Below are 15,799 nucleotides of genomic sequence, written 5' to 3'. Positions count from 1 at the left end.
GCAGTTCCCCGCTGCGCGCTCGGGAGCGCGCGTGGAGAACGTGCAAAGGGGCGGCCGTAAAAAGACGGCCTGTTAGAGATTGGGAGCCACGCTGCGGCCGTACAAAGTCGTACGGCCGTCAGCAAGTGGATAACGGCTCATTCACTTTTTTGCGTTGAAGTAACATGTAGTAAACCGCCATTGAGTCTGTTTTTGGCTGCATTGTTGTTCATAAAAAAGAACAATCTGCTACATCAGGGGTCACCAATATTTTTAGATGAAGGGCCAATTTACTGTCCTCCAGACTTTAGGGGTGCCGGATTGTAGCCATTGGGGGTGTAGATGTCCTAGATTCAGTGGCAATAAACAATGCCTCAGGCTTTATGGTCAGTGGGAGTAAAGAAATTACATAGAACCTTTGGTCAGTAGAAGAAATAGTGCCCATCATTAATATCATGTTGGAGGAATAATGCTCCATTGTTGGGGGTTGATTTACTAAAGGCAAATAGAATGTGCTTTTTGCAAAGTTCAGATGCATTCTGCAAATGCAGTTGCTCCAGAGCTTAGTAAATGAGAAGAGGCTTTTCTGACTTCCATCATCCAATCATGTGGGGAGAAAAAAAATGTATTTCCTCATTTAAAGATAAAGACATGCAAAGGACTGCATTTGGCCCGGGGGTCGCAGTTTGGAGACCACTGTGCTACATTAGGAGCCCATTCACACATCTGCATCGAAGTAATATGTAGTAAAACGCAGTCAAGTCAGTTTTTGGCTGCATTGTTGTTTGTCAAAAAGAACACGTTGACACGTGATGTAGCATGTTAATGCGCATGCCTCAACTAGGGTGACCACATTTCCAAACTACAATTCAGGGACACCCTCCCTTTCCAAAAAATCACAGTACAGTGATTGGACACAAGAGGCGGGATTTATGATTTCTCCAATCACAAACAGGGGGCGGGGATTGTGCGCCTCCAGGCATTCCCGGCCAGGACTGTCGGTGAGTAAAGCGGTGATGTGGCGGCCTTTTTTGGGGGCATCAGATTGGCCCGGGGGGTGGCTGTGTCAGTTTCATTTTGGGACACTGTATTGTCCTGGAATGAAGGTGCCCGGGACAGACCTGCAAAATGCGGGACTGTCCCGCGCAATCCGGGACACGTGGTCACCCTAGCCTAAACACAACGGTGTAAATGGGCCCTCGGGGATATTTTTTACTTTTACAAAAAGTGGTGCTGAATTGGAATATGTTATCAATACATCTTTAGAGACTGTGGGGAAACATCTTGCTCCAGTGTCAGCCATGAACTGGACTGCATCTTCAGTATGTGTGTGTTTTACCTGGCAAATTGACACAATGATAAATTGGACACAGATGTTTGCTGTGCTGTGCCTGCAATACTGATCAGGGACTGTCCAGGATTGCACGCACAATGGTTGCAAATACATGCAAATCCTTTGCTAAATGAAAGGCAGCTGGATTTGTTCATTTAGGATTAGCATGCAACAAAATATGTAGGGCTTTAAAGGATAGGCCCATCCAAAACCACTAACTACTGGTGGTAGTAGCCACATGAACCAATAAACCAATAAAGTGTAATCTTTTAGCAGAGGTTTTTGACCGTTTGACCCAAAAGAGGAACCTTTGAAATAATTGTTAGTTTTCAGGTAACTCCTGTTAAAAATGTATATCTACGTCTCACAATATGTCATCAATGTCAGCAAGTTATAAAACATAAAATTAAAGGGGTTGTAAAGTCTGTGTGCAGCAGCCCCCCTCAGCCCCCCCTCAGCCCCCCTAATACTTATCTGAGCCCATCTCTATCCAGCGATGTTGGCTGTCCGAGACTCTCCCTCCTGATTGTCTGAGACACAGCAGCGGTTCCATTGGCTCCCTCTGCTGTCAGTCAAAGTCAGTTAGCCAATCAGGAGAGAGAGGGGCAGGGCCAAACCACAGCTCCATTTCAGTTGTGGCTCGGCTTGGGTGTCCTCATAACAAGCTGCTTGCTGTGGGGGCACTCAACAGGAAGGAGGGGCCAGGAGCACAGAAGAGGAGGATTGGGGCTGCTGTGCGCAAAACCACTGTACAGATTAGGTATAACATGTTGTTTTTACAGAAAAAAAATAGGCGTTAAAATAAAAAGTAATGATAATGGCCAAAAATGAAACACAGATGGACTACCTTACTTTAGTGTCCAGTGGAGGAGTGCTTTCTTACCTTGGTGGTAAATGAAAAGAATGTCACCCATATTTTTGGTGGGTCCCCTTGGATCACTCATTCCGCCTGCAATCTTCCTCTAACTTGATTGTATAATTATTCTTATGCCCCGTACACACGATCGGAAATTCCGCCAGCAAAAGTCCGATGTGAGCTAAATTGTGTACGGTCCATCGGACTTTTGCTGTCGGAATTTCCACCAACTGGTTCTCAAATTCTCAAAAAAAATTCTATCGGAAAATCCGATCGTCCGTAGCAATTCCGAGGCGCAAAAATCCCAACGCATGCTTGGAAACAATTTGACGCATTGAACTTCACTTGGAAGTGCAGTTGCTTTAGATCTGAGGGGAAGCTCTGAAATGAGGGGAATGTCTTCTGATTTTATCATCTAATCATGTACAAGTTAAAATGCTTTCTTTGCATGTTCCCCTCAGATCTACAGCGACTGCACTTCCAAGTGCATTTCCGAGTGCACTTGTAGTGCAAAGTGGATTTGCCTTTCGTAAATAAACCCCATAGACTTTTAGGAGTTAGGGGTGGTTCAGCCTCCCTCAACCTCCCTCTCCTGATCACGGAAGAATCGCGTTCAGGATAGGATCGTTTTGACTGCCCGTTGCAAAACTCAGCAAAATTTCAGTGCGATTTTGCTTCGTTTTGCGTTTTCCAGCGGCCAGTAGTCATAATCAGCTATGTGTACATGAAGCCTAAGGACCCTACTCCACCCTCTGCCAAGGAGTCCATTTCTACTCCCACACAGCCTACAACATCGCGAGAGTACGACTACTTTAATATCTCAGTACCGTAATAATTCTGCATTCTTATTTGTTAACAATCTGCAACCAAATATAGTCATGTAATGTTTATTACTGATTCACCATACCTATGTACCAACATAATCTTGGTGTCATAGCTACCTTTCCATTCCCCTTTCTGTCTACCTACGCATCTCCTTATTCTCTATACCTCTCCCCTCCTCTTCTGTTCTTGCTCTATAATACTTCACCCCCCCCATTGTACTCTGCAGCAATTACTGCACTTCTTATATAGTTATTGTTAAATTTCACAACCGTATTGACTCCAACTTTCAACTTGCTGCGCAGTTATTGTTTTCTTACAATTAATGTGTACCTTTCTCTGTACAACCTTCTTGTCACCAAAATAAAGATATATTGAAAGGAAAACATCTTTGGTAGCATGTCATTTACTCTGTAAAGTGATGTTGGCCCCAGAACTGTATAGGAACTGTCGGTTGGGAGGTCAGTCTGTCAATGCTCATGGAACACCTTATAATCTCTGGAGCATAGGTGTGTGCGCAGCCTATAGCTTTAGGGTGTGCACCCCAAAGCTCAAACACATATGCGTGTGTATGCATGTGTATGTATACTAACAGTGTCAGTAGAGCAATGGACAGTGTAAGTAGGGCAGAGATTGGTGTCAGTAGGGCAGTGGACAGTGTAAGTAGATTTAATTTGTATTATTTAATTTTTTATGAATTTTTACATTTATCTTTTTTTTTTACAATTTTTTTTTTTATAATAATTTTTATTATTTTATTATTATAATTTTTTTTTTTTGGTCTAAACAGAGGGAATATTCCCCATATGGGGTGATTAGGGTGTGCCAAGGCACACCTGGCACACCCTGTGTGCACGCCTATGCTCTGGAGTAACTTGTGTGTTCCAAGGAACCATGGTTGAGATTGGCTAATCTAAAGGCTCAGTGCAGTCAAAAAGGACATTTTTAATTAAAAAAGCATATAAACTGCAATTGCAGTTTCCTTAAGTTTCTTACTAGTGCCACTGGTGACCATTTTAATAAAAAAAACAATGGGCAACACTGGCACAAAAAGTTTCTCTACCCACACCTGAACCACTGCCTCTTTTTAAGGGATCTCCCCCCATAACATTTGGTAGTGGGTTAGAAGTAGTTAGTCTACATGGGTGTCCCTGAAGCCCCGTACACACGACCGGTTTTCTCGGCAGAATTCAGACAGAAACTCGATGGGAGACGTATTCTGCCGAGAAAACCGGTCGTGTGTACACTTTTCGCCGAGGAAACCGGCGAGGATCTCGTCGGGCCAAAAAGAGAACATGTTTTCTATTTCCTCGTTAGTCGATGGGAAAAGTTGGCTCGCCGAGATCCTCGGCGGCTTCACAAGGAACTCGACGAGCAAAACTATGTGTTTTGCCCATCGAGTTTCTCGGACGTGTGTACGGGGCCTAAGAGATACAATTATCCTTGATTCAGCGTGCTAACATTATTCCAAGTATCCGTTTTTGGTGGACTAATCCTTTAACTTCTGCTTTTATTACCTCAGGGATTTAAAAATAAATCCTCACTCCTGCAAAAAAAGGGAAATGTGGACAGTGACTATTTTTACAGTTTTTTTGGACAACTCTCAACTCTTTCACCATGATAGGAGCATCACCCTAGACACTGTTCAAACCACATCAATAGGGATGTAAGATTCTTGAATGTCCCATTTTGCAAAGATCAATACAGACTTGTGTTTATCAGGAATACAAAGACCTTTATTATTACAGGCATCAGTACCTTATAATAAGCAAGTTCTATACCACATGCCACATCGTGTCATGTTTATTTTATAAAACAGAACTTTTTCCGTAGCCATTTCCAGCTGATGTAAGTCTTTTGGCAGGGGAAAAGGCACCGTTTATCATTTCTCTAATGTACAATGAGAGATAAAAGTAATGTTTTTTACATAGGAAGTAACATATTATTAAGACATATGAAGCAATATAAATCAAATTGGTGCTGAAATGTTTTTCTAAAAACACGCTGCCGTAGTTGGCATCAGGGATGAACCAATCTCAGCAGGCTGAGGTAGTACATCAACGTGAATGGGGCCTTAGGCTCCATGTACACGGGGCGCTTTTAGAACTGCTCCTAAATTATTAAACTTGACATATAGTAACCCACGTTTAAAACGTCCGTTATGCCTCGTTTAGAAGTGTTTCAATAAAAAAATTTTTTTTTTGAAATGGGCAAAAACAAAAATCGGCTATAAACGAAACGATGCTAAACGCGGGTTACCGCGTTTAGTCGCGTTTGGAGTCTGAAACGTGGAAATCTTCTGCGTCCGAACCCATTTTTTTTTTGCTTTCAAAGAAACGCTGTTAAACGCAACTGCCTAGAAACGCCATTAAATGAGACAGTGTACATGGTCACATAGGATAACATTAAATTAGTTCAGGGGCAGTTGACAAAAAGTGTCCAACTGCCTCTGAATGTACATTTACCAGTGTCCCGTGTACATGGGGCCTAACATTTTAAAACCTGATCTTCACCGATTTCAATAGTATAAGCAGATTAGGACAAAACGGTCGGGGCCCTAGGCTTTGGATTTCTCTGAAATCTTGTAATAGGCCAGAGAAGCATCTTCATTTGCATTTTCTATACTGGCATGACACCCCCCCCCCCCTTCCATAGAACACCAACTTCCTCCCATTTGAACTAATTGTGATATTGCTCCAGTTGACAGCAGGAAAATTAAGGTTGTAACTGGGCTACCTTAACCATCCACTGGGCCATAAGTTCCTGTCTAGTTTACCTTTGTCTTCCACAAGTCAATAGTAGCTGACACAAAGGGCCTACACCCCTGATCATATCCAATATCCTTATACATTGGGGCCTGAATGTCCAGTTATCTGCAGTGGCATTGAAAGACTAGTTGCATCTTTGACTCGCTTTTTTCTTAGGTCACCTAATCACCCCTTTTCTCTGCCTCCTACCCACCTCCAAGCACTATCCCATAGTTCCACCCCCTACCCACAATCCAGTACCACCCATTTTAGAGAATACAGAACCAAGTAATTTAAATGGAATTTGATACTGTTAACAAGAAAAGCAATACAATAGATCTCCTGCAGCCAACAAAAATAACCCCCTCTCCCCCCCCATAAATAATAGACCCCAGCAACAAACGATGCAGCCAGCAACAATAACCCCTCCCTCAAAGGTAGATCCCTCCCAGCAACATTAGATCCTCCGCCAGCAACACTAGCCCCCCCCCCCCCTCCAACAATAGATCCCTCCAGCAGCCATAGATCTCCCAGCAACCAGCATCAGTTGACCCTCCAGCACACTCTAGTACCCTTGCCATTGCATACATTCTGTGCTAGAAGTGCCTGAACTGCATTCCCGCTTAAAAAACAAACAAATGTAATTTCCTGTGAAGAGCAAGTCTGGCCTGGTCCGCAAGGTACAGTGTTCTTTTTTAGTTGTTAGTGCAGTGTTCTTATTCTTTATCTTTTTTAGCATTCTTTGTATTCCAGCTCATGCCCCAGAGATTAAAGAATAATGGCCATCTTTAACCTATCCTGGCGGCTGGCGCATATGTACAGCAAAGCCATTATCCATGCCAACCCCAACACATCTATTAACCACTTCAGCCCCGGACCATATTGCTGGTCAAAGACCAGGCCACTTTTTGCGATTCGGCACTGTGTCGCTTTAACTGACAATTGCGCAGTCATGCAACGTGGCTCCCTAACAAAATTGGCGTCCTTTTTTCCCCACAAATAGAGCTTTATTTTGGTGGTATTTGATCACTTCTGCGGTTTTTAGTTTTTGCACTATAAACAAAAATAGAGCGACAATTTTTTTAAAAAATAATATTTTTTACTTTTTGTTGTAATAAATACCCTCCAAAAATATATAAAAAAACATTTTTTTTCCTCAGTTTAGGCCGATATGTATTCTTCTACATATGTTTCGTTAAAAAAAATCGCAATAAGCCTTTATTGATTGGTTTGCGCAAAAGTTATAGCGTTTACAAAATGGGGGATAGTTTTATGTCATTTTTATTACTATTTTTTTTTTACTAGTAATGGCGGCGATCAGCGATTTTTATCGGTACTGTGACATTATGGCGGACACTTTTGACACATTTTTGGGACCATTGGCATTTTTATAGCGATCAGTGCTATAAAAATGCATTGATTATTATAAAAATGCCACTGGCAGGGAAGGGGTTAACACTAGAGGGCAAGGAAGGGGTTAATCATGTTCCCTGGGTGTGTTCTAACTGAAGGGGGGTAGCCTCACTAGGGGAAATGACTGATCGCTGTTCATACATTGTATGAACAGACGGTCAGGCATTTCTCCCCCTGACAGGACCGGGAGCTGTGTGTTTACACACACAGCTCCCGGTTCTCGCTCTGTGATGGCAGGTGCCCGGCGGTGATCGTGCCTATTGGCTGCTCGGTGAGATGACGTAATATAAAGTGATCTCGCCCAGCAGAGCCGACCTGCTGCCGTAAAACTGTGACGGCTGGTCGGCAAGTGGTTAAATTGCAACCCATTCTGGAGGATAGGACAGCAACAGCCTTGAGCAAACTGGAAGTTGTGCACATCACAGGTGGTGTGGTCCGTTAAAGCTGAATTCCAGACATTCAGCTCCCTTATTAAAAAAAAAAAAAATGAAGTTACACTATGAGTCAAGGCGGTTCGAATTTCGAAATAATTTTCTTTCGAAAATTGTATCAAAAAATGTTCATACGAATTTCGCACCGTTAGTGGGCTGCAGCAACAGACGATTTTCGTGCGGCAAACAAATTTGAGAAATCCGACATGTTGGAAATTTTTTGAGAAAATTAACGATTTTCTGATCAATGATGGAAGAATCGTGCGAGAAATGTAATAGAAGAAAAAAATGCGCATGTGCAATAAAAGAATATTCTTGGAGAGAAAAGAATATTCCTGGAGAGAAACGAGGATCACGAGCACGCGCGGGACTTTCGAGGGGGGAGGTAAGTAAAACGGGGGTTCGGGGAAGGGGGGGGGCGTACCGTCGGATGTTTTTTCACCTTAATGCATAGGATGCGTTAAGGTGAAAAAACATTTACCTTTATAACCCCTTTAAGGATTCGTCCCACCCAAGACATTTTGAAGTCTTCAAGCTTCAGGCCCTGATCTGGGATAACAAACCCAGAGAAGGCTGTAAACACTGTTTTCTCCTCTCACAATAAACACGCCGGTGCCCTGCACTCTGCATTAGTACAATGCTTACGTCGTTCCTACATCCATTTTGACAGCAACAGGGCCTTGCCCATTCACAGTACCCATATAATACCAATTAATGTATAATATCATTTAGCTGTCATACTATTGCATATCTCTTTTATAAAAGTCACATTTCACCTTCCCTAATTTAAGTTTTGGTATTGCTTCCCATTCTCTAGTAAATGATTGGATCCAAGTGAGTACTTGGATTGTGCTGGATATGTAAATGTTCGATTCTGCTCTTTGGAGTATAATAAGAGTGTTGTAATGCTACAAAGCACAGCTGCCAATTCCTTCTCTTATGACACAATGGCTCCAGTTATATCTTTCTGAAAGCTGATGTAATGGAGCAGAGAGTTCACACAATAGTCCGGCTTACCTGCCCCAGAAGTGTTATTTACAGCAGTGATTTGTTAGTTTACATTTTTTTATTTACATTTTTTTTTCTTTATATTCTGTTTGCTGATCTGCTTTGGTTGGATTCAGTGAATGTTCTTCATAAACATCTCATATTAGGTTCAATCTAAAAGAAAATAAAAAAAAAATCTTCTAGCTCCTAGATCTAATGATTTTTCTAATTTTCTGAGAGACACGTGTCACGTGAGTGCTAATGATTGCTTCCCATTGACTTAAAGCGGAGTTCCGGCCACAATTTCACTTGTTAAATATAAATACCTCTGTAATACACAAGCTTAATGTATTCTAGTAAAGTTAGTCTGTAAACTAAGGTCCGTTTTGTTAGGTTGTTACAGCATTTAGACACTTTATAAAATAGAAATTGACTGGGGCCATCTTAAGTGTGGGCATCATGAAGCCAGACTGTATAACTTCCTGGATTTCAGCTTTGCAGATCTCGCACATGCTCAGTGCTGCACAAGCAATGTCAGATCAGGTTTCAGCACCTGTGCTGTCCAAGCCACATGATTCTTTGAGACTGGGGAGTGCACAGACTCCTGGAAAGTTACACCCACTACATTCCCAGGAGTCTGTGCGGTGTAGGTTAGAAAGCTTAAGCACCTAGGTGCAGGAAGTGGGAAGATTAACTATTCTGCCTAGCAACAACACTTTGAAGGCATCTAAAAAAAAAAAAAAAAAAATCGTAAAGGACTAATGACATTTTTTTAAAACTACTGATGTAATGTTATATTCATGGGTGGAACTCCACTTTAATATGATAGTCAGAGGATGGGACCACCATACACATTTAAAATAATCATAGAATAAACATGCCTGGGCCAATTGTGCATGTTAATGGTTTGCCCAGACACCCCTGATGAAAGTCAAATATGGGTAGTACAAAAGCAGGTGTTCCCAAAAATTCTATTCCAGGTGATCAGATTTTCCTTCTCAACCTTTGGTTGACCAGAGAATGTCTGCACAAGTAAATTAGTTGCATATAGATATTGAGAAGAAGCGTGTAGGCAGGTGCAGTCTGCTTTCTCCACAGTAGGGGGCTTTCGTCCAAAGTGGCATTGCAATTAGAGAGAAAGTCAAGAGGAAGTTGATTCCACTATGGTTTCCTGGATCACTGGGGAAGTTACCCAATTGGCTGCTGCCACCCCATGTGACTAGCAGCAATCTTGGGTCAGGTAGAGCCTATTTAAAGCCCTGGCTCCCAGGCTTGATGCACATTTTACGAGTAGGTAGAGTAGGGACAGGTACCCCATCTGGTGGGAACAGAACTAGCATCAGGCAAAGGTTCCTTATGAGGAGGGAAAGTACAAGACGTGACATTTCTTTGGCTATCTTCCCAGTTGGGTTGTTCTCCCATCGGATTTATTGTGAATGGTCTTTGCATTATTTCAACATAAGTTTTTTCATTGCACTTGGACTGCGTGTGTAATTGCTTCTGCACCCCACTTACAGGTGTATAATGGGGGATTTGATCACCATGTGTGAATACATAATTGGTCTATATAATGAACTGGTGCAACAGTGATCACTTTAAGGTCACTGCAAATAACAAGGGGGCACACTTTAGATCTGAAGGAAAAGAGATTTAAAGGGGTGGTTCACCCTAAAAACTACTTTTTTTTATTACACTGGCCCCCCACATTACAATACGATTAAGGCTATTATTTTTTTTTTTATGCTCTACATACCTTTGTACAGCATATTCACCCGTGGCATCCGGGTTGCGAGTCCCGCGGGAGTGGGCGTTCCTAACATGTCTGTGATTGACGTTTTGCCCAAAAACGAGCTCCCCCCGTCGCGTAAGCCGCGTCACGGTTGGCGAAAGGAGCCGAACGGCGAGTCGTCGCTATACTGCGCATGCGCATCGCCGTTCAGCTCCTTTCGCCAATCGTGACGCGGCTTACGCGACGGGGGGAGCTCGTTGTTGGGCAAAACGTCAATCACAGACATGTTAGGAACGCCCACTCCCGCGGGACTCGCAACCCGGATGCCACGGGTGAATATGCTGTACAAAGGTATATACAGCATCAAAAAAATAATAATAGCCTTAATCGTATTGTAATGTGGGGGGCCAGTGTAATAAGAAAACGTAGTTTTTAGGGTGAACCACCCCTTTAAGCTCCACATATGCAAAGACTTCTTCACAGTAGGAAGCTTCCTCGGGAGATAGTTCTAGCTAGCTCAGTAGTTTTGCTTTTGGTATGCGTTTCTAAATGTACAGCATATAACTGACAATAAATATTTGTGTTGATTTGGGGAATTTACCCTCAGAAATTATATCTTTTCTATTGGGAGCATATTTTTTATTTTGTTTGCCTTCCTCTGGATCAACTGTGGGTTTAAGGTTCAGTATATGGAGGCTTTTGGTTTATTTAATTATTTATTTATTTTCTGATGGTTGAACTTGATGGCCTTTTTTTTAACCTGAATAATTCTAGCCACACACAAATACATTTTTTAAATAGATTCTACCATCTGCGTTCCATCCTGCTAGCTACACTGTATTATATTCAGAAATCGCCAATGTCTGAGACTGTCTGAATACTGTATTTATTTGCGTATAACACTCACTTTTTTACCCTGAAAATAGAGGGTAAACTGTGCCTGCGTGTTATACACAGGGTGCCGTGGAAAGTTTTTCCCTGAAACTTCCCTCTAAAAGTTAGGGTGCGTGTTATATGCCTGTGCGTGTTATACGCCGATAAATACGGTACTTGAACACTGGGGGTTATTTACGTAAGGCAAATCCACTTTGCACTACAAGTGCACTTTCAAGTGCCGTCGCTCTAGATCTGAGGGGGATATGCAAGTAAAATAAAAAACAGCATTTTTACTTGCACGTGATTGGATACTAAAATCAGCAGAGCTTCCTCATAGATCTACAGTGACCTACATCGACTGCACTTACAAGTGCACTTGTAGTGCAGAGTGGATTTCCCATAAGTAAATCAACCCCAGTGACTGCATCTGATATGATCTGATCTAGTCACTAATTTGGCCAACAATTTTCCACCCGATTTTTTTTTTTTTTTTATTAAAGTTTGTTGAGTCAGGTGGTGCAGACAAGGCCATTGACAGCTCAAATTTCTGCCAATTAAGTAGTAATCAGACAAAATTCAGGCCATGTATAGCCAGCTTAATTGTTTTCTGAAGTGATCTTTATTTTTTAGGTAGGTTAGATTTTGCTAATTTTATGTCTAGAAGCACTTTTAACCACTTACCGTCCGCCATATAGCAAAATTACAGCGGCAAAGTGGTTTCAATATCCTGACCAGAAGTAATTTGACGTCTTCAGGATATTGAGCCGCAGCGCGCCCCCGGGGGCGCTCTCTGACGGATCATCACGGCTGATCACGATGTAAACAGGAAGAGCCGGTGATCAGCTTTTCCTCCCTTGCGTCTGTCAGATGCGAGTAGAGGAGAGCCAATCGGCTGCTCCTCTGACAGGGGGGGTCTGTGCTGATCGATTATCAGCACAGCCCCCCCACGGATTCCCACAATGGACCACCAGGGACGCCACTAGAACCACCAGGCATGTCACCACTAGGTATGCCATGCTAGACCACCAGGGATGCCAATAAATGCCCACAATAGATGCCAATCAGTGCCCACAATGGGCATCACTGATTGCCAGGCATTATTGTTTGGCATCCATCAGTGATATACAGTACATCAGTGCCACCTATCAGTGCCGCCTATCTGTGCCCATCTGTGCCACCTATATGTGCCCATCATTGCTGCCTATCTGTGCCCATCAGTGCCACCTATCTGTGCCCATACATGCTGCCTATCAGTGCCCATCCGTGCCGCTTATCAGTGCCACATATTATTGCCCATCATCAGTGCCCATCAATGCCACCTCATTGGTGCCCATCAGTGCCACCTTATCAGTGCCCATCAGTGCAGCCCCATCAGTGAAGGAGAAAACGTACTTATTTACAAAGTTTTGTAAATGAAACAAAACATTTTTTTTTATTTTTTCCCAATTTTCGGTCTTTTTTTTTTTATTTGTTTAGCAGAAAATTTAAATCCCAGAGATGATCAAATACCACCAAAAGAAAGCTCTATTTGTGGGAACAAAATGATAAAAATTTTGTTTGGGTACAGTGTAGCATGACCGCGCAATTGTCATTCAAAATGTGACAGCGCTGAAAGATGAAAATTGGTCTGGGCAGGAAGGTGTATAAGTGCCCGGTATTGAAGTGGTTAAAGAGACCAAGAGTGGCAAGATTATTGAAGTGAAGATATAGTATAATAACTGAAAGTGTATGGGTTAACATGCAGGCCATACTGAGGACATGTGGGCAATAAAATCACTTGTTATTGCTCAAAGTTATACTTCCGAATGTTGGGAAATCTCTGTGACTGTAGGATTGTTCCCTCAAGCACAATAGAAAGTGATTGCTCTTTCTACAATGTGTTTCAAGAAGAAGATGACTAAAGGCAAATAGGCCAGTTTGTGGTAAAAACTAACTTTGCAAAGAAAAAAAAAAAAGAGTATTTTTGCTTGCACTTGATTGAATGATGGAATTCAGCAGAGCTTCACCTCATTCACTAAGCTAAGGGAAAATCCAGTTGCAAAGTGAACATTCTCTTCTAAAGTGAAAAGCTATTTATTTGCCTTTAGTAAGTTTTATAAACTTGTGTGATTACAAGGAGTTGGTCCTGAATATTGCAGCATTTAATCCAACCCAGGTTATTGTTCTTTGACTGGCGACTTGACAGATATGCACATGTGAACTATGTAAGTACTGTAAAACCTTGGTTTGAGAGTAACTTGGTTTGAGAGCGTTTTGCAAGACAAGCAAAATGTTTTAATAAATTTTGCCTTGATATACAGTACAGACCAAAAGTTTGGACACACCTTCTCATTCAAAGAGTTTTCTTTATTTTATTGACTATGAAAATTGTAGATTCACACTGAAGGCATCAAAACTATGAATGAACACATGTGGAATTATACATAACAAAAAAGTGTGAAACAACTGAAAATATATTTCATATTCTAGGTTCTTCAAAGTAGCCACCTTTTGCAGCAGACACATCTCTAGAACTGTTAAGAGGAGATTGTGTGAATCAGGCCTTCATGGTAGAATATCTGCTAGGAAACCACTGCTAAAGAAAGGCAACAAGCAGAAGAGACTTGTTTGGGCTAAAGAACACAAGGAATGGACATTAGACCAGTGGAAATCTGTGCTTTGGTCTGATGAGTCCAAACTTGAGATCTTTGGTTCCAACCCCCGTGTCTTTGTGCGACGCAGAAAAGGTGAACGGATGGACTCTACATGCCTGGTTCCCACCGTGAAGCATGGAGGAGGAGGTGTGATGGTGTGGGGGTGCTTTGCTGGTGACACTGTTGGGGATTTATTCAAAATTGAAGGCATACTGAACCAGCATGGCCACCACGGCATCTTGCAGCGGCATGCTATTCCATCCGGTTTGCGTTTAGTTGGACCATCATTTATTTTTCAACAGGACAATGACCCCAAACACACCTCCAGGCTGTGTAAGGGCTATTTGACCTGACCAAGAAGGAGAGTGATGGGGTGCTGTGCCAGGTGACTACCTCTTGAAGCTCATCAAGAGAATGCCAAGAGTGTGCAAAGCAGTAATCAAAGCAAAAGGTGGCTACTTTGAAGAACCTAGAATAGGAAATATATTTTCAGTTGTTTCACACTTTTGTTATGTATAATTCCACATGTGTTAATTCATAGTTTTGATGCCTTCGGTGTGAATCTACAATTTTCATAGTCATGAAAATAAAGAAAACTCTTTGAATGAGAAGGGGTGTCCAAACTTTTGGTCTGTACTGTACAAACGATGTCTTGATATACAAGTAGCGTCATGTCACAACTGAGTATAAAAAAGAAGAGAGGAGCCTCTAAGTGTAGCAATGTGGTTACATTTAACCACTTAACGCCCGCCGCACGCCTATTTACGTCCACAGAATGGCACATACAGGCAGATGGGCGTATATATACGTCCCTGCCTTCTAGCGGGTCGGGGGTCCGATCGGGACCCCCCCCCCCGCTACATGCGGCGGGCGGCTTACCTCGGGGAACGATCCGGGACGATGAAGCGGCTATTCGTTTATAGCCGCTCCGTCGCGATCGCTCCCCGGAGCTGAAGAGCGGGGAGAGCCGTATGTAAACACGGCTTCCCCGTGCTTCACTGTGGCGGCTGCATCGATCGAGTGATCCCTTTATAGGGAGACTCGATCGATGACGTCAGTCCTACAGCCACACTCCCCTACAGTTGTAAACACACACTAGGTGAACCCTAACTCCTTCAGCGCCCCCTGTGGTTAACTCCCAAACTGCAACTGTCGATTTCACAATAAACAATGCAATTTAAATGCATTTTTTGCTGTGAAAATAACAATGGTCCCAAAAATGTGTCAAAATTGTCCGAAGTGTCCGCCATAATGTTGCTTTTACGAAAAAAATCGATGATCGCCGCCAATAGTAGTAAAAAAAAAATAATTTAAAAAAATGCAATAAAACTATCCCCTATTTTGTAAACGCTATAAATTTTGCGAAAACCAATCGATAAACACTTATTGAGATTTTTTTTTACCAAAAATAGGTAGAAGAATACGTATCGGCCTAAACTGAGGGAATTTTTTTTTTATATATATGTTTTTGGGGGATATTTATTATAGCAAAAAGTAAAAAATATTGAATTTTTTTCATAATTGTCGCTCTATTTTTGTTTATAGCGCAAAAACTAAAAACCGCAGATGTGATCAAATACCACCAAAAGAAAGCTCTATTTGTGGGGAAAAAAGGACGCCAATTTTGTTTGAGAGCCACGTCGCACGACCGCGCAATTGTCTGTTAAAGCGACGCAGTGCCGAATCGCAAAACCTGGCCTGGACATTTAGCAACAAAATGGTCCGGGGCTTAAGTGGTTAATGAAGGTGCAACAAATAAAAAATCGAAGCATGTTCAAAAAAAATTTTGGTCATTTTTCAGAAGACAAAAAACGACGTTTTGCCCACACACGATCATTTTAAATGACGTTTTTTAAAACGTTTTTTTATTTCATCACAAAAACGACCGTGTATGTACGCGGCATTAGAGGTGCCTCTTATCTCTTTTATACCCTGTAAAAAAAATGCTTTGATATACAAGTGCTTTGGATTACAAGCATGTTTCTGGAAGGAA

The 15,799-nt window shown here is 42.1% G+C and overlaps 1 protein-coding gene across 1 annotated transcript in view; it reads left to right on the top strand.

Moving 5' to 3' along the window:
- Window positions 1-15,799, top strand: part of ITGB8 (integrin subunit beta 8) — a 196,284-nt gene that overhangs the window by 25,619 nt on the left and 154,866 nt on the right. The gene's annotated exons all lie outside the window — the stretch shown is intronic.

This window comes from Rana temporaria, chromosome 5 (assembly GCF_905171775.1).
Source record: "Rana temporaria chromosome 5, aRanTem1.1, whole genome shotgun sequence".
NCBI lineage: Eukaryota > Metazoa > Chordata > Amphibia > Anura > Ranidae > Rana > Rana temporaria.
The sequence above is the reverse complement of the archived record's forward strand: the minus strand, read 5'-3'. Positions and strand labels throughout refer to the sequence as shown.